Source organism: Trachemys scripta, chromosome 2 (genome assembly GCF_013100865.1).
Source record: "Trachemys scripta elegans isolate TJP31775 chromosome 2, CAS_Tse_1.0, whole genome shotgun sequence".
Lineage (NCBI taxonomy): Eukaryota > Metazoa > Chordata > Testudines > Emydidae > Trachemys > Trachemys scripta.
In genome coordinates, this window is record NC_048299.1 from 41,225,344 (window position 1) to 41,248,139 (window position 22,796).

General features: G+C 43.3%; 1 protein-coding gene across 1 annotated transcript in view; it reads right to left on the bottom strand.

Annotated features, from left to right (window-relative positions):
- Positions 1-18,092, bottom strand: part of STEAP4 (STEAP4 metalloreductase) — a 32,292-nt gene extending 14,200 nt beyond the window's left edge. Inside the window, exon 1 of the mRNA XM_034760388.1 lies at positions 17,941-18,092. The gene's annotated coding sequence lies outside the window, so the exon portion shown is untranslated. The remainder of the gene's footprint in view (positions 1-17,940) is intronic.
- Between the last annotated feature and the right edge of the window lie 4,704 nt (positions 18,093-22,796).

A 22,796-nucleotide genomic window follows, 5' to 3' on the forward strand; every position in this document is an offset into this window, starting at 1 on the left:
TTATTTTATCAACTACAATGGTTAACAACATGGTAAAAGCATCTTGCTTGGTTAATAACGTAGACTGGTTAATAATAAAATCACACAGTATTTTAATACCACATGCTGCCAAGAACTGCAGGAGACACATTAAAGAGCCACTTGCAGCCTGCGAGCCTCAGTCTGAGTATCACTGTTCTACAGTCTGCATTTGATGCAAAATCACTGAAGAGATTTTAACGTGGTTCTCATGCTGTTAGCCAGGACCTGATCCTCTCAGATGCTCAGTGTCTTCGGAAAGGTGGAAGCTTGTGTACTACCTACTATTTTAAAATAGTCAGCATTTCATGTCTGTTCATATTCATTTAGCAAGAAGAACATGAATATAATGAACTTGTCTCCCAATCACTGCTCTAGGAGTTGAGGATGTTCTGTACTTTGCAGGATTGTGCCCTATATTGGGCTGCTTCTCACTCTCCTATAACTATTTGTCCAATGAATGTGGAGATGTAATTCGCTTGTTCTAAAAACACTCTTCTTATGTTTACATGGGCTGGTGCTTCTACAGGTGTTTGAGGAATCTAATCTTTTGTTTCCTGGAATCGAGACACATATACATCCCCCTATTCCAATTCAATCATTCAATAACTTGTCTGCTCACCCCTCCTCTGAGAAACTTCAGAGGAAAATAATTTGTAAAACACCAGGGAAAGTAGTTTAATGTGAAATATCCCTTTGTGTCTTTCCTTAAAATGTTTGGGAAAGAGAAAAAAAGAGAACGTAGTTAAAGTTTCAAAATAATTGTTCAGAAAATTTCAGTTGCTCGATTTCCTCCCCCCCCCCAAAACCAAACAAACTAGAAAATGAAAAGTAAGTGTGTGGGTGGGTGGGTGGGTGGATGGTGGGGGGTGTTCAGTTTGTTTTTTTCCTTTCCACCCTTTGTCTCCTACACATCCCTTTTTCAGTGGCCAAAGGGAATGAAGGGAGAGAGGGGTAAAAGAAAAGCGTGAAGAACCGCCCCACCCAAAATTGAAAACAGAATTTTTCCGAACAAAATCTTTTAGAAATTTTAAAAAAATCTTTCTAAACCTGCAGAATGCAAGTGACTTCAATTTTTATTTTTTTTCCCCCACTAAAAATGGTTTTCCGTTTTCAACCTGCTCTAAAACGGAATCAGTTTGACTTAAACAATATTAATCAGATTCTCATAAGACAGTGAACGAAACCTATGATGTTATACAGTCCAATTCTCTACCAATATAGGATTGTTTCCAGCATTGAGACCGATTTTCTACCCCAGTCTGCTTCTGGTGCAAAGGGAGTGGAAACCTCCAAGTCCCTAGTACAGAGAATCAGGGAGCCATACCCAGTTCCCTGACATCCACAGCAGCAAATGGAATCTTTATGCATGTCTAGTTCTCAGTGTTCCAAAGGCAAAGGCTTCCATCACTTTCTTTGGGAGACCGAGAACAGATGTTGTGAGAGGAAGTGATTGTAAGCCACTGACTTTTCCTCACCCAGCGATAGCTAAAAGCAAGTGGACCTGAGTCCTGCTACAGGAGAGGGAGGGGGGAAAATACAGTTGATTCCTCTTCAGATTCTTATGGATCTGTAGCCTTTGTTTGTGAGCCTTTCTTGGAGAATTTGCCTTTTGTAATGAAACTCCAAACCATGATCACTTTGCATTATTTTTGGATTTGGGTTTGTAAATTTTACTTAGAGAGCCACTATATTTCTGTTCAGCCAGTAGATGGCAACATAACCTAGCTTTGTTCTGTGATAGTCTTACAGTACGTACATAATGCTTGGGAGAAAACATATAAAAATTATTTTTAGTTCTTTTATTTAGGTGTTCAGATACTATAGGGATGAACGCCAAAGAAATGCTTATCAATACATGGCATCTGGCTTTTCTACCATAATATTTTCTTGCTTTCTTTTTTTTGGTAAAGATTGACTTCTTTGGAAAAGAATCCTTATATAAGTTCTATAACAATTTGCTTATCTGCTTTTTGCTCTGCAGTGTTGTTGTTGGTTGCTTCCTAATATAGAGTCCTAGCCAACTGAAGATCTGGTCTATGCATCCACGCCCTTTCTGAAAACCAGCTCGCTCTTTTCTGAGAATGCTATCAACTGCCTCTGATATACGCTGGACTATGATCTTACACAATACTTTGCTTAGCACAGATAAAAGTGTGATACCATGCCAGTTATTACAATCACTGAGTTCCTTTCTTTGGTATCTTCACTGTAACCCCATTGGTCCACTCATCTGGCACTTTTTCCCTTTCACAGACTGATGTAAATGGAGGGGCCAGGATAGATGCTGCTAATTTAAGATTTACCTTGAACAATTCTGCATTCAAGTTATCCTTGCCAGGAGCTTTCCCATTATTTAAGGATTTGATGGCTTGAATGATCTCTTCCTTAGTTGGGGTGTCTGTGTTGATATCAAGATCTTCTTCTGCCTCCTGGATGTTTGCTTCCTCTTTAGGTGGCTCCCTGTTCAGCAATTCTTTGAAATGCTCTGTCCTGCTCATTTATTGTTCTTTTTTGGTTGTTAGTAGGTGTCCTTGTTTGTTCCTGATGAGTGTTTGTTGGTGTCTGCCGTTTACCACTGATAAGCCGCGTCATTTTATATGGTTCCTTGTTCACCACAAGCAGCTGCATCCTCTGCTTGTGTTGTCAGGTTATCAATATAATGCTGTTTGTCCGCTCTCACGAGGCATTTGATCTCCCGTTGTGACTTGCTATACTGCTCGTTGTATTTGTCCTTTAGCTTCCGGGATTTTGTGTCTAAAACATTTTTCTTCAGGGCTCGTCTGGTTTCTATGGCGTTCCAAGTGCTGGATGTAATCCACTCCTTCCTTCTCTTCTGCCTGTAGCCTAGACAGGCTTCACTGCTCTGTTTATAAATTGCTGTTACTTTGTCCCATTTCTTGTTGATCTCCTCATCTGCAGTCCCCTCCCCTTCATCAAGGTCTGCAAGTGCTTGAAACCTGTTCTTTAACTGCAGAACGAAGGCTTTCAGTATTTCAAGGGACTTTAGCTTGTCAATATCAAAACATCTATGTCCCTTGTTTGGTGAACCCACCTTTCTCAGTTTTAGCTTGATGGAGGCTGTCACAAGGTGGTGGTTGCTGCCAACATCTGCACCCCTTCTCACTTTCACATCTGTTAGTGAGTGTTGCCATTTGCCACTGATCATGATATGGTCAATCTGGTTCTTATCTCTGCCATTTGGAGAACACCATGTCAGTTTGTGAATTTCACAATGTTCAAATACGGTTCCGCCGATTCATATTACATATGAATAGGTCATTCATATTACAGAAATCAACAAGCCTCTCTCCGTTTTCATTCATGGTGCCACCCCCATGTCTTACCATTGCTCTGTCATTGTTTGTGTTGTCCTTACCGACCTTGGCATTCAGGTTTCCCATTACGATAGTTAGGCTGTGGTGTGGTACTTTCTCTAACTCTGCCTGTAGTGTAAGGTAGAATTTGTCCTTTACTTCTTCATCACTGTAATTTGTCGGAGCATAACACTGAATCAAGGGGATATTATTGTGTTTCCCTTTCAGTCTGGCTCTCATAAGTCTGCTGCTGATGGATTTCCATTCAAGCAGGGGATGTTCCACTCCCTTCTTCAAAAGTATGGCAACACCCTCATGGTGTTGTCCATCATCCCGTCCAGAAAACAGCAAAGTTTCTCCTGAGGCTGTTGTTAATCTTCCTGATCCCACCTATCTGCTCCAACCAGGATGTGTAAGTTGTGGCGTCTCATCTCTGCTGTGACCTGAGCTAGCTTCCCTGCCTCGTAAATTGTCCATACGTTCCAAAAAACAAATTTGGTTTTTGACTTGGTGTTGAGCACTTCAGTCTTCATGCCAGTGGCTTCCACTACTGGCAGTCCTACGGGTCATTGACTCCTGAAGGCCATCACACACAGTAATGGTTAATTTCTCTGTCACTGTTTCCGTAACATATATTGTTTTTTTTATGGGACAGGGTTGTTAGTTATGTGCCTAACCCCCAACCTGGAGGACCAGGGTGTCTGTTTTGCCTGGCCCCTTCCCCACAGACCAATCCAGCATGGTTGAACCTATCAGAAGCAAAAAGCCCCCGCTGACACAGACTCTGGGGATCGTTATAGCATGCAAACTGTCCTGCCATGACAAGGCACAGACACCAGAGAACGGACACTCCTGCTGACGTAACTGCCCCGCTACACTGACTTAACACCACCTCTGCGGGCAGCGTAGACTCAGGGTTGATGTAGTTAGGTCAACACAGTGTCACCGTGAGTGCTGCATTACTTACGTTGACTATTACTGGTCTCCAGTAGCTGTCCCATAATGCCCCACACTGATCGCTCTGGTCACCATTGTGAACTCCTCTGCCCAGGGGTCAGCTGCCATTCCCCTTTAAAGCCCCATGAATTTTTGAAATTCCTTTTCCTGGGTGCCTGGTGAGGTGAGCACACCTAGCAGCTCTCCATTGATGTGTGTAACTGCCTAGCTGACCACGCCGGCGACACGCTGCAGATACACAAGAGGTATATGTATCTCCTGGGCTGGTGGGGAGAAGAGGCTGTGCAGGAACAGCTCTGATCCAGCCGTAGAAATGTGTACATCTACGAGCAGATTGCTCAGCGGATGCAGGAGAAGGGCTACAACAGGAACACACAATAGTGCTTCGTGAAAGCCAAGGAGCTGTGGCAGGCATACCAGAAGGGAAGAGAGAGGTCAACAATCAATCTGGTGTGGAGTTGGAGACCTGCTGCTTTTACAAAAAGCTACATGCCAGCCATCCTTGGTGGAGACCCCCTCCCCCAGAGCACCATGGATACTTCGGAGGAGTCACAGACCCCCACTGTGAACAGGGGCGGGAGGAGGACAAGGAAGGAGGAGTGTGGGGGATGGGCGACCGGGGGATCCAGTTGCACAGTGAGCCAGGACACATAAGAACAGTAGGACGATGGAACAGATGCCTCGGGAGGTTGTGGAAGCTTCTTCACTGGAGGTTTTCAACAGGAGGCTGGATAGCCATCTGTCCTGGATGGTTTAGACACAACAAATCCTGCATCTTGGTTGGGGGTTACTCTAGATGACCCTTGCAGTCCCTCTAACCCTGTGGTTCTATATTTTTGACTCCACTGCAGTCCAGACAATCCCGATTTGTTGAGCAAAGGTGAGCATTATGTTGGGGAAGGAACCTCTGGTGAGTAGGTAGTTTGCTTTGAAATTCCAGGGTATGGAACCTCCAAAGTAGCAGGCCACATCTGTTGATTTACTCTTGTTTACCTGTGCTAGAAGAGGTAGTGAAACAACCAAGAGAGATAGAGTTTGCTATCTGGTTTTAATTCCTCTCTAGAGTGCAGCAAAAATGGTCATGCGGAGCAGTTTATGTGCATCTTGTGAATCCTCCGTAGAGATCTTGATGAAACTTTTATGGAGGTACTCTGCAATCCTCTGCCGAAGGTTTCTGGGGAAGGCTGCCATACTTCTTCCACTGCGATAGGACACTTTCCCATGCCAGTCAGCAAGTACTTCAGCAAGCACCATTGCAGTACAAGCCTAGCAGCATATGGGTCCAGATGGCATCAGGACACCAGCTGCACTCTCTTCCTTTGTTACCATCAGGAGTGAGATAGCCGCTAAAATCACCACTGCCTGTGGAAAACAGTGCCGGTATTCAGTTCCATTGCCCTATATCAATATACTCATGCCTGTGAGCTATTTCCCCAACCTTAAACCCTGCCCCCACCCCCAAAGAGCCATACTCAACCTGGCTGGTGCGGTGACTGGCACCGTGCTGTATCAGTCCCGTGGAGAAGTGAGAATGTAATGCTTACCCTTTTGGGGGATCAAAGTTTAAAATGGCTTTTTTAAATTGCCTGGTTCATGTTACCGAATAAAATTCTATTTTTTTAATCAAGATTCATCGTTATTAGTTCATAACACATGCTGTCTGACGCTGAGCAGGTCTGACACACACCAATTTCCTGGTACTTCATTTTGTCACAAACCCATAAAATCATTCACAAACACTGTTCTATTCCTACATGACAGCAGTCACTACAATAATCATACTAGGCTGCAAGAGAGCAAGGCCAGGTAGAGCACACTACGGCATCACACCTTACTCTGGCTCACTATTAAAATGTTCTCTCAAAGCCTCCCTGAGCTGTATAGCTCTGCACTGAGCTCTTCTAATTGAGCTCCACCGCCTGTTCATCCTGGCAGAAACTTTCCTCCTTTGCTTCACAGATATTTTGCAGGACACAGAGGTGCTATTACCATTGGGATGCTTTTCTCACCGAGGTCCAATCTCCTATGTAAACAATGCCAGCAACCCTTCCTACGACCAAAGGCACATTCAACTGCCATTCTGCACCTGCTGAGCTGTAGTTGAAGCACCCTTTGGTGCTGTTGAGGTGGCCAGTGTATGGCATCATGAGCTTTGGGAGCAAGGAGTTCACTCCCAGGATCACACTGGCATTTCAACATTGCCAGTGGTAATCAGCCATCAGGAAAGAAAGTCCCTGCTTGCAGCTTTTTGAACAGTCCTGTTGTTCTTAAAGATGGAAGCATCATGCATCTTCCCTGACTAGCCCACACTGATATTGGTAAAGTGACCCCAGTGATCCACCAGCACTTGCATTACTATGGAAAAGTAGACCTTTCTGTTGATGTACGCTGTGGCAAGGTGGTCTGGTGCTAAAATAAGGATATGCGTGCCATCTTTTGCCCCACTGCAGTTCAGGAAGCTCATTGTTGCAAAGCCATTCACTGTGTCCTGCACATTGCCCAGAGTCACAGCCCTGCGTAGCAGGAAGCAATTAACAGCCCTACACACTTGCATGACAACGCCCCCTGCGGTCGATTTCCCAACTCAAAATTAATTCCTGACTGACTGACATAGCAATCTAGCATTGGCAGTTTCCACAGTGCAATCACCACTCACTTCTCAACTGTCAGTGTGGCTTTAATTCTGATGCCCCTGCGCTGGAGGGCTGGGGCAAATTCGGCACACAGATCCAGGAATGTAGCCCTGCACATCTAAAAGTTCTGCAGCAACTGCTCGTCATCCCAAACCTACATGATAATGCAATCCCACCAGTCAGTGCTGGTTTCTTGGGCCCAGAAGCGGTGCTGCACCATCTCCACCTGCTCCACAAATGCCAACAACCACCTTGAATTCTTTCTGTCTGTCCCACAGCAATCTAGCCTCCAAGGAATCGTCGTCTTGTCCAATTCTCTGTAAATACAGCTGGATCAGGTGCCCTATGCTTGCAATGCTCATGACAATAGCGCAGAGCTGTGCAGGCTTCATGCTCTGTCAGAGATGTCAGATGGTGAGAAGGGACATGCAGAGATGTGGGAATTTTGAAAAGAGGTGTGAAATATTATGGGCTGCAGAGGAAATTATGGGATGGGGTACATTTCATTATGGGAAGTTGACCCCTTGGCCCCAGTCATTCCCGTGTGACTCATTTCAGCCCCATGAGGCATTGCAAAAACTTCCCAAAACACCCTGTGCAGGATGGTGGTAAGTTGCACAGTGGGATACCTAACCATGGTATACTGCACTCTGCATCAATACAAGCAGTCCTGGTGAGGACGCACATCGCTGACACAAGGAGAGTAGCATGCACACCGCACAAGTGCTGTAAAAACGGTGGTGACTGTAGACCGATATAACTTAGGTAGACATAATTTTGTAGTGTAGACATGGCCTGAGCTTTGTCAGGGTAAATTTACAGAAAGTCATAGAGGAGACATGATAAAAATGTCATATCAAACCTGCTTTCTAGATTCACCTTTGTGAACCAAATCTACCCCTTCACATTTAAAAAGGGTTGTTTATAGTTACCTAACAGCATGGGGAGAAACTCATGACACCTTGGAACTAAGCACTCTCACTGACCGGCCAGTAATTTAGTCCATTGTGTTGCTCCTGTGTTGACTCTCAGCTGCTGATCTCTATTAGCTTCACAAGGAGTCCAGTGTTTAATTCGTGCTCTCAGCCAGATTGGTTCAGCTGTTACCATTACATCCATTGTCCTCTCATTCATATCGACCTACATACATTTCACCCCGCACCCCACCTATATGTGAGGACTGTGCCCTTCCTTGCAAATCAACACCTTCACTCTGCCTGTGTCTCCTGAATGGTTATAGCTGTTATCTCTTCCAGAGCTACACTGGATGAAAACAGTCTGCAGGTCCAGGGAGAGCAGAGGTTTTGGTTATGCCTGGCCTCTGTGTGGAGGATACTTCCTTGCACATCTGTGTAGTGGCAGGGCACAATTGGGCTCAGTCTTTTCTGAGTAAACAAGTACACATTTTTGTTGAGGAATTCACCTATCTTGGTTGGCAGTCTTTCCTCTCTCCAGGCCCTATGGCAGGGATCAGCAACCTTTGGCACGCGGCCTGCCAGGGAAGCGGCGCGGGCTGAGGGATGCGCTGGCCGCTGCTTCCTGCAGCCCCCACTGGCCTGGAGCGGCGAACCGTGGCCAGTGGGAGCCACGATCGGTCAAACCTGTGGACGCGGCAGGTGAACAGACCGGCCCGGCCCGCCAGGGTGCTTACCCTGATGGGTAGCATGCCAAAGCTTGCCAATCCCTGCCCTACGGAGTCAGACAAAATGCCCTTTCCCTAGAAGTAAATCCTGCCTCATCAGTTCCTGGACTGATTCCTGCATATGCTCACAAGCAGAAGTAATCCCTGTCTGCTCCTTGTAATGAGATGCTTGGTTTGTGATGGAATGTCTGAGGCCAGAATAATTTTATCAAAGGGAAAAAGCTATCCATGCTATCCATGGATATGCAAGTTAGACAAACTGTCTGACCAAATGCACTTACACTAAATTCTCTACCAGCAACTTGATAAAGAGACTGAGTAATTTTATATGACATGTATATTGAATGGTACTGTCATATTGAATGTATTTTTCTTTAAGTATTTTGCCGTGTGTTTTAATCAACTACCTTCATGCATTTTGGAGAACAACAGAATAATGCGGTTTAAAAAGCAACCTAAAATATATATGCGATACCCACAGTTAGTTTAAATTATGTAAAAAAAAAATCATTTTACTATTTTGAAATATATATGGCTTTGTCACAAATAAAAATACAATCTGCTCAGTTTTTTATTAGTGCACAATTGTAAAAACAGTTCCTTCCCTCCTCATTTATATATTATATAATCTGTCTTCTAATTCACGTACAACTGGGAGATTTATATGTGACTAAACTGGATTATTATGCTATAAATTACACTGTTTCTCATATAAAACCCACACAGAAGAGAACAAAACAATGTGAGGGATCAAATGCTTAAAAACATATTACAACCAATTATTGGCCAATTTACTTTTAAGTAAATGAGGTTCTTTCCTGGGCAGTTACACTCAGCAAAAGGTCCAGAGCTCTGAGTTTGACCAAGCTGATAAAACAAATTGTTGGAGATGATAAATCCTACTACAGACAACACACAGGTATTCTGTTTCCCACATCTGCTTTTTATTAGGAGAACACTAAAGCTGTCTGGAGGTTCTTTAAATATATGAAGTATAGGTCTTAACAGGTGTGCTTAATGTTGTCTAAATCATAACACCCTACTGAAAAAGCTGCAAATCTCACTGCCTCAGACTGTTCCCATAAATACACAAGACCTAGCTAAAAGTCAAGTTATTTTCTCTGCACTTTCAGAGTTGTCAAACTGTTCAGAGTTTTAATAGTATCAAGCACTAATTTAATCCAGTGAACTGCGCACTGAATAGAAAATGATTCCACCAGAAGTCTGAGGCCTAGTTAAAGCACTGGACTGAGAGGCGGGAGATCTATTACAACTAGACCAATGATTAGCTCTGGGATCTTGGCTAAGTCACCTAAACCCACATTTTCAAATCCCCTGTGCACCCCATAACAATTCCTCTGGGAGTTCCTGCTTGGACTGTGAGCAGGCTCCCTCAATGTGGGGCTATGCCAATAAGGCAACCTGTGCTTAATATTCAGTAATATTATAATGAGGGGTATCCTAAAAGTGCCTAAGGTGTACATATAGCTCTATTTACCTCTATCCCAATATAACGCTACCCGATATAACACGAATTTGGATATAACGCGGTAAAGCAGCACTCCGGGGGGGCGGGGCTGCGCGCTCTAGCAGATCAAAGCAAGTTCAATATAACGCAGTTTCACCTATAATGCGGTAAGATTTTTTGGCTCCTGAGGACAGTGTTATATCGGGGTAAAGGTGTATATGTATATAATATTCTCTACTTGTCAAAAGACAAGGAGGTTAGTGAGAGCAAGTGAGCAAACATGTTTGAATTATGATCCTCTTATATTATTTTGGTCTCTAGAGAGACTTAGAACTATGAGGTGGTAGAATATTTGGAATGTCCATCAGTAGGACACTGCTAGACACATCCATGAGTTAACTAGCTGGCTGTGCTCTTGCATCCAGATAACTATTCACACAGCTGGTTCAAAACCAGTCACTTTGAACAATACACAGAAAACAAGCTATTCAGCTATGGAAACATACTATGGGCTTGATTCTCTTCGCACCTACATGAGGGTAACTCAGGAGCGGCGCCAGGATTTTTGCCACCCGAAGCGGCAGCGCTCCTCCTCAGAGCATTCGGCAGTGGGGGTCCTTCCACTCCGCGTCTTCGGGGCACTTCGGCAGTGGGTCCTGGAGCAAGTGAAGGACCTGCCACCGAAGCGCCCCGAAGACGCGGAGCGGAAGGACCCCTGCCACTGAATTGCTGCCGAGATGGCAAAATGCTGCCCCCCAAATCCTGCCGCCCTAGGCAACCGCCTAGGGTCATCTAGTGGAAGCGCTGGCCCTGGGGTAACTGTTGACTTCAGTGGAGTTACTCTTGCTTCTGTGTTGGTGCAATTGAGAGGAAAATCAGGCCCATTCCGCTTTGTTACCTACCGCTTCTGGAATGCAGATGAATAGACTAAATTAAACTGCAGGCTACCTACTGTTGTGAAAAGGCTTCAGTGGGGTTTCTTGGCTCTCCATCACTAAATATAAAGTTGCAGGGTGGGAGAAAGAGGGAGAACAAGTTGGAATTATTAAAAGAGAAACAGCTCAAGCAAGAGTTTTGCCTGCCAAAACAAACAGAACACATGATCAGGATCAAAGACACATTGGATATGGTCCAGAACTGATTTTACAGTACATTCATTTTATCTGCATTCTTGCTTGCACAATGCTGTGGACTGCCATATTTTGATAAAATACTATTTTAAAGACAGAAAGAATCCTTTCTTTCCCTTTTGCTTATTTTCTATGTCCTTGACAGACTCTTGAAGAATTCATCCACTTTCTCTCTCATTAGAGCCTGCATCACAATCACGTTGCACCCACAAAACATGTGCTTAGATTCAGGGTACTTTGGAGTCAAGGTAAATTGAGGGGCAAAGACCCAGTTCTGCTGTAATTTCTGTAAGAAGTGATCACTACTTTGAAAATATTACCAAGACTGTTCTGAAACTGATCATTCCTCTTTCCAGAGCCTTAAGGAAGGACTGGTACCAGCACTTACATGTAAACCTTGCCAGATTAATAACAAAGTAAACTTAAAACTGGTCACCCAATATAAATAATTGAACTGGGGCCTGACGCACCATCTAGCCATCTCCTCCTGTCCAAGACAACTGAGATCCTTTGGGCTGTCCTTGTTTTCCATCCATTTTAAGGTTCTGTCTTGAATGGATTAAGAGCAGCACCTTCTCAATTCAGCATTCCGTCCTATGATCCCCCTTCCCTGTTTATGTCCACCAGAGTCCTTCTGTAGTTTTCAAAGCTTGATATGAAGCCTCCCTTTGCAGCTCTGTTCAGCATTGCCCATTTTGGCCTTCCTTTATCACCTTTTCTTTTCTGGATTTCCTTTTCTCCTGTTTGTCAGATTGGCTCGGTTTTCTCTTTTTCTTCCCCCGCCCCAAGCTGCTGGCTTCCATTCTTTCTAACTTATTGTTGCAACTTGTGTAGTCTCCCAGATGCCTTGTGATGGGTGGCACTCCTGAGTAAGTATCAGTTATACTTGTGCTACTTGCAAACAGAAGAGTTGGGGAAATAACTGCCGATGAAGACAATCCCCAAGCAATGGCTAGCAGTCAGCCTTGCAGTAGTTTCTGAAAAGCTTGCGTGAACAAATGCTGCTATACCTATGAAATCAAAAAGTGATGAGATGTTTTATATATCCCCTGGCCTTGTAGCAATTTGATGTGTCCACGTGGCAACATCATTCTTGACAATCCATTTTGGTATGTACACACACGGTTTACCTGACAACTGTGATTATATCAGTGCATTTTGGGACACCTTGTAAACCATGTTTTCAGGTACTATTGTTGAAAGCAGGGATTTTGGAATCATTTGCAAATGTGTACCTCACAAGGGGACAAAGTGAGGGAGACAGTTTGAACCAGCTGCAATACTTCTGGCTTACTATCCCCACTGGGGAGAATCATTAGAGAATGCACTGGTTCCACAGACCTGACTAAAGATCTGTCAATAGATGTTGCAATCAAATCACACTATAAGAGTCATTTCTTGTAAAGTTCCCCAGACACTGTAGACGGTAACTTTCTGGTATTGCTTAATGTAATGTATATTTACAACACCTTTTAACCTAATGTAGGCAGTGCCCATAAAGGAAACTCTTGATTGTGTAATATGAACATAAATGTTATGCTAATTTTAAAGAATGTGGAAGAGGGAGACTATTCCCATGTGTAACTACTCAATATTTTGTTACAGAAATGAAATGTTTAACAAACTAACCTGTAAAAATTTCTGCTACCAGTGTGATAGTATGACTGTACTCTTCAGTATGTCTGAAGAGTTCATAGTGTCAGTGAAAAGGTGGCTAGTGTAAGCTACTTTTACCTTCCCTGAGTTCCTGGGTGTCAGACCGCAGCTAGTCTGTTTACCTGCTAGCTTAACCCCCAGGCAGTTTAAGAGCCCAGCCACCTGACTGGTTAAACAGCACAACTGGTGGAGGGGATCAGCAGATATGTTCTTAAAACCAGCAGCAGGCCGCACTGGTTGCTCAAAGCATTTGACTGTGGATGCATTAGTCTCTGCTCCTGCCTTTTCCCAGCCCTGCTCCTATCTTCCCTTATTCCAAGTAACCCTGTTCTGACCTTTGCCTTGGATTTCTGGCTCTGACTCTCCCTTGACCGTTGGCTTTGGCATCTGGTTTCTGACTTTGATGCTGACCCTTGCTTCTGTTTCCCTGCTCTGGATGTCTGCTCCTATCATTAAGCCTGAGTCCTGCTCTGACAACTAGGCAGAACTGCCCATGTCCAGGTTTCTAACACTGTGTACTGGTCCGGTCAGCAGAAGGCTGCTCTAAATTATGGCAGTTGCCAATGGCTCTGAGGGGTCAATGGTGCAGGGAAATCTTGGTCACACCCATTTCCCAACCCTTTATGTTTCTATGCAGGCTCAATGTCATTTGGCTGCTCCTTCAGTCACTGACCATGCTGATTTTCAGATTACTTTGCACTGGAGGCGCAACACAAAGTGGAGTGGATAATCTGAGCCTCTTAATCTGTATGTCGGGAATTGCAGAACTCCGGAATTACTCTGGAATTTAGGGAGTGGCAGGGTTAAATCAATTCTTATTTGAAATTCTTGACATTTTCCCAAATATATTTTCTAAAACAGAACAGCAGTGCTTGCAAATATTTTGCATGTATAGAAAAGCTATTTAAAGTGTGCAATTTCCAAAAATAGTGTAATATCCTCAAGAAGAGAAATGAATAATAATAAATACTTTTGGACCCCTTGCAGCCCAAACCATGCCAGAGTTTCAGATAAATATGGCAGCAATTATAATACACTGGATCCAATGAGATCACCTGCTAAAAACTGATTGATAAATGGTGTAAACAGTTCCCTAAGTATTTTATTACAATCTATCTTCTTCTGTCCATTATGTCAACACTATGAACAAGTTTCTTAGAGGTCTGGCTATATGACACTACACATTGGAGAGGCTGTCTGCTGGACATGCTGGACAGCAAAACAGTTGCTGGCATCACTGGAACTAGGATATTCTAAAGGTGTTGTCCGCACAATATAGGAACAAGAATTGCTGAAGACAGGGCTATTCAGACCTAGTTGGTAATTAAGCAGTAACATAATGTTAACAACATGTTTATGATAACAACCCAGTTCTTTACTTCCTCCTGCATCGCCTTGTTAAAACAGCAGCAGAGCATGACTCAGTTCTGTGTCCAGGTGGACATTCCCAAAGCAATGTGGTACACTGTTTTCTACCTCCTGGCAGCTAGATTAAGCTCAATTCTGCTCAGATTTACACCCAATGGATCTCAATTGACTTCAGGATGGCAAAACAGTTTGGGTAGAATTTGGGTCAATGCCTTGGAATTGCTCTCAGTCCCTGACTGCTCAGATATTTAGGGGACAATTCTCCTAAAATACACACAGCAAATCTAAATTCTGATATTCTCCTTTCCCGTTAACATTAATGGAAGGTCTGTACCAGCAGGGACAACAGAATATCAGTCTATTTCCATCACTTAAATCTGAAAAGAGAATTTTGCTCTTAAATACCATTGTTAGATACTGAAGTCAGGTCTTTGACACAACAGTGTAAAGCACTACCACTCGAGCTGTTTTATTAAGAGAAATGCCCCAATCAATGGTCATTTTGATTGATAAAATGCAGATTGAAGTGAGTGTTTAGAAAAAGAATAATCTCTTAAAATATGCCATTGTTTAATTTAAAACCAAATTATTCTGATCTAAATTGCCTATCAAAATAACAACCAATTACTTCCTGCAGCACGGCTTGTGGGGTTTTTTTCTTCTTAATCTGTTGTGAAACAGGAGGACTGGAGGTATCAGAAAGAAATCTTTTTGTTCTTACTCCTTTCCTGATCAAATAAGGTCAGTCACAAAGGTGTCTGTGCACGTAAACCAAGGCTTTTCAGCCACCCTGTCATTCTTTAATATCATTCATTGTTTCTTCGTTACAACTGTACTCATAGCCCCTAAAGCCCCCTGTTAGTGTGGTTTAAACTAACTTCAATCTTCTAAGACCCAAAACATTTCCTCTGCCATGATCTCTCACATTTCAGGTGGAAAGAAATAAGTGGAATTAAACCAGGGATGAGCCTGATTCAGAGACCATGAGTTACTTAAATTCTATAATAGAAACTATGGTGGCTTCTCTCTGAAGACTGCTGCCACCCAGTAATGGTGCTAAAGCAATAGAGATTTATAGAAACACCACATGATATTTCCTATATCCGTGTACTTTAGAATGTGATACATAAGACATAATGCTGATTTGGGTTTGTTCTGCTCTTAGCAATTTGGTGGCTGCTCTAAGCCCTGCAGGAGTTCTGGAGGTACAGTACTCTGAAAGTTAGGTCTCCATAGTAACATGATGAATATCTAGCCAACCTTATGGACTGGTATCAGATGCAATTCCCTTATTATTCCAATTCACCCTTATTTGCAATGCAAAGTAAAAAACAGTAATTTCCCAGTCCTGTAGTCAGTACATGTGTGAAACTTGTGTTGAAGTCAATGGGAGTTTTCTGTGTAAAATGACTGACTGTTCAGACATTTTATTATGGCAGGTGTGGATAAACGGACAGTGAGTCTCCCATGCTGGAACTGATCTTGGGCTGTTTCTTACATGCCCTCTATCACAAAACAGATTTTCAAGTCTAGCTACAACTAGCCCTAAGTGTATGTATGTGCGCGCGCACACACATTTTAAATCCAGTCTTATAGTTCATTTTGAGTTGGATTTTGTTGTATAAAGACCCCTGGCCTCACTTGAGAACAGGATTTTCCTGGGTGTTTAATGAATACAGCTTGACATTTTTTGGCTGAAACCTTTCCTGTTGAAAAATGAGGTTTCACTGAAAACAATGTGTTTCTGTAGGAAAATATCACTTTTGGTGATTTATTTTTTTATTTTATTTTTGATGGGGAAATTTTGAAATGACATTTCAAATTGAAATTTTGTTTTAGTTTTGAAAGATGAAAAGAATTTGAAAGTTTTCCCCCCCATCTCCCTTGCCCCTCCTTTTTAGTGACTGAATATAATAACATTAATAATGTCCAAAGCTGCCCTCCCTTCTCTCCTCTCTCCCCCCTCAGCCTCTTCTACCTTTTCCAAGCTTCTCCAACTTGGTAACTTTTGCAAAGTTTGAATTTCACTTTTCTGCTTGACACTTGGTAACTCTTCCAAAGTTGGAGAAGTTTTAAAAAGTTAGAGTGGAAAAGGGAGTGTGGGTGGGAGTTGGGTAGGATGGTTCCTAGACATTATTTGTTTTATTGCACTCAGTGACAAACAAGAATAAAGAAAGACAAAGTGAGTGTGAGGAGGGATACCCTAAAACTGGAAAAAAAATCTAATCTTCAAAAATAAAAATGAAATTAAAATTTGATTTCAAATTGAAATAAAAATCATGTCATCCAGACAATTTCTTGAAAATCAAATGAAAAAATCACATGAAATAATGTTTTTTTTCCTATCATTTGTTAGTGAGTATGTTTTGGAGCTGCTCTCTCCTTCCATTTTGTCCTAAGACAATCTCAAAATGAACTAAGAAAGGGGATTTGGATACAAAAGAGTAGGCTGAGAATGTACAGATCCTCAATATCATGCTTTAAAGTGTTTGTAATCTTCCTGTGTAGCACAAAGTGAGCTACTTTAGCCAGCTACGTGTCTTCTGTGTTCTAAGAAGGGAAGTAATTGGAACATGCTGTCTGGCCCACAGCTATACAAACATGTTAAGTACTTTTCACTCTGGAAGAAGAAAGTACTAGTAAACGTGATTTCGCATAGACTACTGAAATATTTTGGTGCAGTAAGAGTACTTTCTTAGTTATTACAATTTCATGCTATTCTGAATCATTACTATCAACAAATCCGGGAACTTTGGAAAGGCCATATCTCAAAAAAATAAATTACAGCCTCAACCGAATGCATCGTTTTATAAAAGAACAAGAATCTGAAAAAAATGTGCTGTACTTTGAGTGACATTTTATATGATTGCAGGTTTACAGGGAATATGAAATTTTCATATATCAAAGATAAGAATAGTTCTGACAGCCTCAAGTGGCCTCTGAATTAACAGTCTGGTACAAGTCATTGTTAAGGAAAAACCTTTTCCCTTCTGCAACAATGGAGACATTTGCTTATCAACCTATAAAACATAAATTTTAAACAATAATACATTATTATTGAAACACTGATTTCTGACCATAGCAACAATGAAGTAAATATCGGAATCTGCAAAAGGAAAAAGAAATTTACAGTATCTAGCTATCCTTTCAACAACTGATGAGTTATAACTACAGGATCAGGAAACTCAAATACCATGGGAATGTCTTTGCTTTGATTGCTAAAATCCAAAACAAAATTTCTGGTATTGTAGTTACCAAGAAACTCTGCTTTTCAGTCTAGTTAGTATTTTTTTTTTAACAAAAGCAGTATTTCTGGGTGCTTTGCTTACTTCCTATGACAAATACCTTTAAAAGACTGAATAAACTTGGGATCAGATTTTGTGTTTTTATGAACTGTGTAACAGACAGACCTGATTTCCAGTCCACCGTTAATTTTTATCTTACAAAAAACTCCCAACAAATCTCTGGTGGTGCCCCTTTCCATCACCTCTTCGCGGGGAACATTTTGTGAAAGGTGATTAACAGAGAAGAAAGAGACAGGAAACAAGCCATCCCTATGTATGTCACGGGGGAAAGTCAGGGCAAACTCATACGGGACCCTTTAGAAGTTTGAGTTCATGGCCATCTGAGTAGTACAGACTTGGCAAAAATATAACCTGCCTCGGCTCAGGAAGGGCAGGGAGCAATTTTGCGAGCAGTCCCGCTCCGCTGGAGCTGCGGGAGGCGAGGGACACCTGAGAAACTTACTTACCTCCCGCTCCCGCGACTCTCGGTGAGGGATGATGCCTGTAGTGAGCAAACCAGCGCCTCCCCAGCCGGGATCGGGTCGCTGCAAAAGCCGCGTCTCACAGCTTGGAGCGGAGTGGAAGAGCTCTGGGACTCGCGAGCCTCCCAGGCATTTATCAACCTGCGGGGCGGGGAGGAGGGGAGAGCAAGAGAGATTTTGCAAGTCTGAGCACTGTGCAGGGTGAGAATTTCCCGGCAGCGCCCCAGAGAAAACCCCGCAGCTGTGCAGGGCGAGAGAGGTCACGCTGGCACCGCCACGCGCCTGGCGCCCGGCCAGGTCTGGCCGAGCTCCCGCGGGCGCAGCAGCTGCACGAGCCGGGCATGGCTGGGGACACAGCACTGCAGGAGCGGGTGGGACATGGGGCCAGAGCCCTAGGCCCGGGGCTGGCTCTGTGCCCAGGCCGGGAAGGGCAGCGTGTGGCTCCGTTTGATCGCGGCTGCCTGGCAGCGCTGGGGCAGGAGAGCGGCCCTGCACCTGGCCTAACTGAGGCCAAGGCGGGGCGGGGCTGGGCTCTGCCTGGGTCAGAACAGGGCAAGTGACAGGGCGGCTTCAAAACGGCCTGTGCCCTGCCCCTACCACCACCCAGCGCCAGGCACAGCCCTGGTGGGAACCTGAGCCCTTAAAAGTAGGGGTGGGCCTAAGGTGGGCCCCTTGAGATGGGGCCTTGCACCCTCCCCAAACTCAGCGGAGCTACTCTTGTTTAAGCCCTTCCGTGGCAGGATCTGCAGGTGTCTATGGCCCACCCTGGCTGGAAGGCAGCAGCAGTCACCTGTCACGCCCCTTGCGTGAACCTGACCATGGAGCCAGGAACATACCGTAAGAGCTAGTCGACTGGATTTGAGCAACAGGTTGTTTTCTGGGGCACATTAGCTCATAATTCCCCCATGTAGGGGACAAGCCTTCCAAATCTTCTCTGTAGCTGCCTCTGTGCTTTCTAGCAAGGCATTATATCAGAATAGAGGCTTTGGGCTGGGAACACATGCAGTGATTTTGACATTGTTGGAATTTCCCAATTATTACTATATGCAAACACCAGAAAGTTGGCTGGCTTTGGTCTGTTTCCTGCCCAGTGATTTATTTGTAAAAGTCCTAGATGGGAACTGTTCGGAGTGGCTGTGTTACGCAAATGTCCTGAAGCTGCAGATCCAGGGAAACAACATTTTGTAATGTATCTAACAAATGATAATGCAGGCGAAAGACAAATATACAGAGAGTGGGGAGCTATCAAGTGTTCAAAAGGGAACAGCTTATTCTTTTGGAGAGAGGGGGTGACTTTTCTAGCTACTTTCATCTAAATAAATCACTGGTCTTGCCCAACTTGATCACTACCTGAGAATATAAAGGGTGTCACTGTTCTCTTTGGAGAAAGTACAGCATTTAAGAGGTAAGGGGGAGAGGAGAGGGACACAATTTTTTTTTTTTGGGTCAGAATCACACTGACACAGTAAGGGAATGGACACTAATGATGTTTGAGTACTTTCCTGTTTGCTATAATAAGTACTTTGAAGCAACATGCTATGCCAAACTAGCTCCCTTGGGATTCATGCCAATCACAAGACAATGAATTAGAGAGCTGGGAAGGGGAACAAGGCACAGTCTAAACAGTGCAGACTGTGGGCAAAGGAACTAGAGCGACAAGGTGGGTGAGGTAATACCTTTACTGGACCAACTTTAATAACAGAAGTTGTTCCAGTAAAAGATATTACCTCATCCACTTTGTCTATTTAATATCCTGGGACCAACAGGACTACAACAACACTGATAAGCTGCCCTTGCTGATGGTTAGATGATCTTTCAAGAGCCATTGACACTGTCTGTCTGAGGCAGTGGTTCTTGGTAGGAATGGGTAGGGTTCTTCTTGAATGGCTTTGAGAATTCCTGGAAAGGAGGAGTGTTCATAGGCACTTGTTCATCGGTACCTATAGGGTGCCATAGTATCCTCCTACTCTTAAACATACATAAAGGCTAGTGGGGGAAATCATATGAAACTATGATCTGAGATAACATCAGTATATGGATGGCAAAATGCACCACTATATGCAGCACTTTCAGTTCTATCATTATTGCCTGTTTCTTGGCTAGTAGACTGTTTTTTTGCCAGCCAACTTTTTTTCATTGGGATTAAAGACAATTGGTTAAAACTCAATGCAGCGAAGACTAAATAATGCCCATTGGGGCATTATATAGTCTTTGCTGTATTGTGAGATGCTGCATTGTGAGGTGCTGATTGGTAGTGGTTGCCCCTTATTCATAAGTCAGGCTCTCAGTGGTGAAACGGCTGTGAAATTTGTTGTCATCCTTGATTGCTCTTTCAGCATATATGACTATGTTGTGACCATAGGCAATAGTCATGCTTGATAAGTCTGTCTTACCTGGAAAATCCAATAGTTTTTCCTGGGATGTAGATCTTGCCATAATCATACATACTTTTGTCACAGCCAGCCTGGACTGCAGTTCTCCTGATTAGTCTTTCCTTGAAATTTATTCCAAGGCTACAACACTGGAGAACACAGGTGTTCACTTGCTACTTGGAATATGCCCTCTGCAGACTACATTGGTTGCCAATATGCTAAAGCATCCTTATCAAAATAACTGACATCCTAGACAAAAGTGATCTCTAAATTTTACACAACCCCCTGAAATTACATTTCATGGTGGTTCTGTATCTTGTCTGACGGGTAGTTTTAAAGTTGTGTGTGTGTTTTTTAATCTCAGATGGAAACCAAAATACCTGTAACTGAAGTTTCACTAGAATAGCATCATCACCAACAGGTCAAATGAAAGAAAATAATTGGCATAAAATATTGATAAAAATTCTTAAAATAATTGGCGAGGCAGAATTAGGCTGTGATGGTTTGCCCTACCCTTGCTGGTGCAGAAAGGAACATTTTTGCAATAGGATGTGAGCTATTGTGTAGTTGTGATGGTGTCTGATACTGTAAGTGCTTTGTTCTGGAAGTTGCTGAGCATCATCATCAAGCAATGGCAGCAATGGGTGCAGAGCACCTCACAGGATTGGACACATTATTTTTGTTTTGTGACTGCATGTCCAACAGATTAGAGAGACTGAAATGAGAATGGCTGTTTGGCTGACTTATTTCATAAAGACCTCTGAACAGATAGTAAAGTCTGTCAACTCCTGTCAAACTAGGCCAGATTTGAATAGTTGCTTAGAGGTGTCCCAAAACCAGGGGTTCTCAACCTTTTTCTTTCCGAGTCCCCCTATAACGTGCTATAAAAACTCCAGGGCCCAGCAGGGGAGGGGGGGAACTTGAGGCTCTGGGCCAGGAGGGGGAGGGGGCGCTCAGGCATAGGTGTAGATTGACTTCTATTCTGGGTGGACAGGAGCCTGTGTGGGTCGAGCCAGCTCCGCACGGCGGGGTCCAGGGAGGAAGCATCACCTCCACCCCGACTCACCTCAGCTCTTGCACTGTAGTTTGGGGGGGGGGAACACACTATGTCCCCCCAACTCTTCCCATGGGCTCAGGGCTTCTGCTCTGCGGTGGGCACCAGGGATCAGGGCTTCAATCCCACAGCTCCTGTCTTCAGCCCCATGGGAGGTTCTAGGGCTCGGCCTCTGAGTTTTAGCCACAAAGCCCCATGGCTCACCTGAAAGAGTTCATGGACACCCAGGGGCTGTGGACCCCTTGTTGTGAACCGCTGCCATAAACTATCCTAACACATCTGTCAGTCTGGTCTTTTCCTAAAGTTTATTCAGCAAGGTCCATGAGCCTGGGCTGGTGTTTTCTCCTCCTCTTAATACCTTTATTTGGATTTATGTCAATTCCACAAAGCAATACTGTTGTGTTTGGATGGGGTTACCATGGGATGTCTTGTGGAAAGCCAACCATCTCACTCTGGATTTGATGCCTGCCCTGTAGTTTCCTTCATAATAATTTTCTGAAACCAGCTCACTTGGTAGGACTCAGATATTGGAGAGAAATTTTTAATGTATTATGACTTAATTATATTTGAGCAGGAGGCTACTTGGCAGCTTTCCCCCCTCAATATCTGTGCTTTGTAAGTTCTCACAAATGTGTATTTCTGCTGCTGTAACCACAGTTGGTATTTTATGTTGTATATTTAGCAGCTTTGAAACTAAAATGTAATGAATGAACTAAGCTATAGTAAAAAAAATATTAATGACATTGAACAAGATATATAATGAAAACCAGACCAGGCAATCAAATTAGAGATCTACTGATTATGTACAGTACAGTATTTAGCTCACTGTTTGTAATCCATCCTGCTATCGACTCCTGGAAAATTCATTTTCAGTACTAGTCTTCTTGCTGGGAACTTCTGAAACTAAGGAGTTAAAGGCTGAAGTTTCATGGAGTACATTGAAAAACATCCTATTCAGAGGCAAGTTCTTCAGGACCACATATGTTTTACATTTCCCTTTCTTTTGTTTACTGTTCTAAACACGAACATTATTTTCAACTGAGGAACAAGCAGAAGGAGCAGATGAAGATATAGGGTCAAATTCAATGCTAGTGTAATTCCTTTGATGTAATTAGAGTTGTGCCAATTTCAATAGGACTGGTATATGATGTTATGTTTGTGATAGTACAATTAATTGCAGAGACAGATTGTAATGCATAGGTAACTATGCATATTAAGACCATGCCATAATGAACTATACTTAGATGGGTAAATAACTTCTGATGACAGCATGATAAGCTCCAGATGGAGCTTGAGTGGTTTCTAATCTCATCAGACCATTGAGATGTGTCAAGCCTTTTTCAGGGTCTTTATGTGTTTAGTGTGCAGTGTAATTGAATTATGTCACAGATACATGTTTATTAAAATGGTTATGC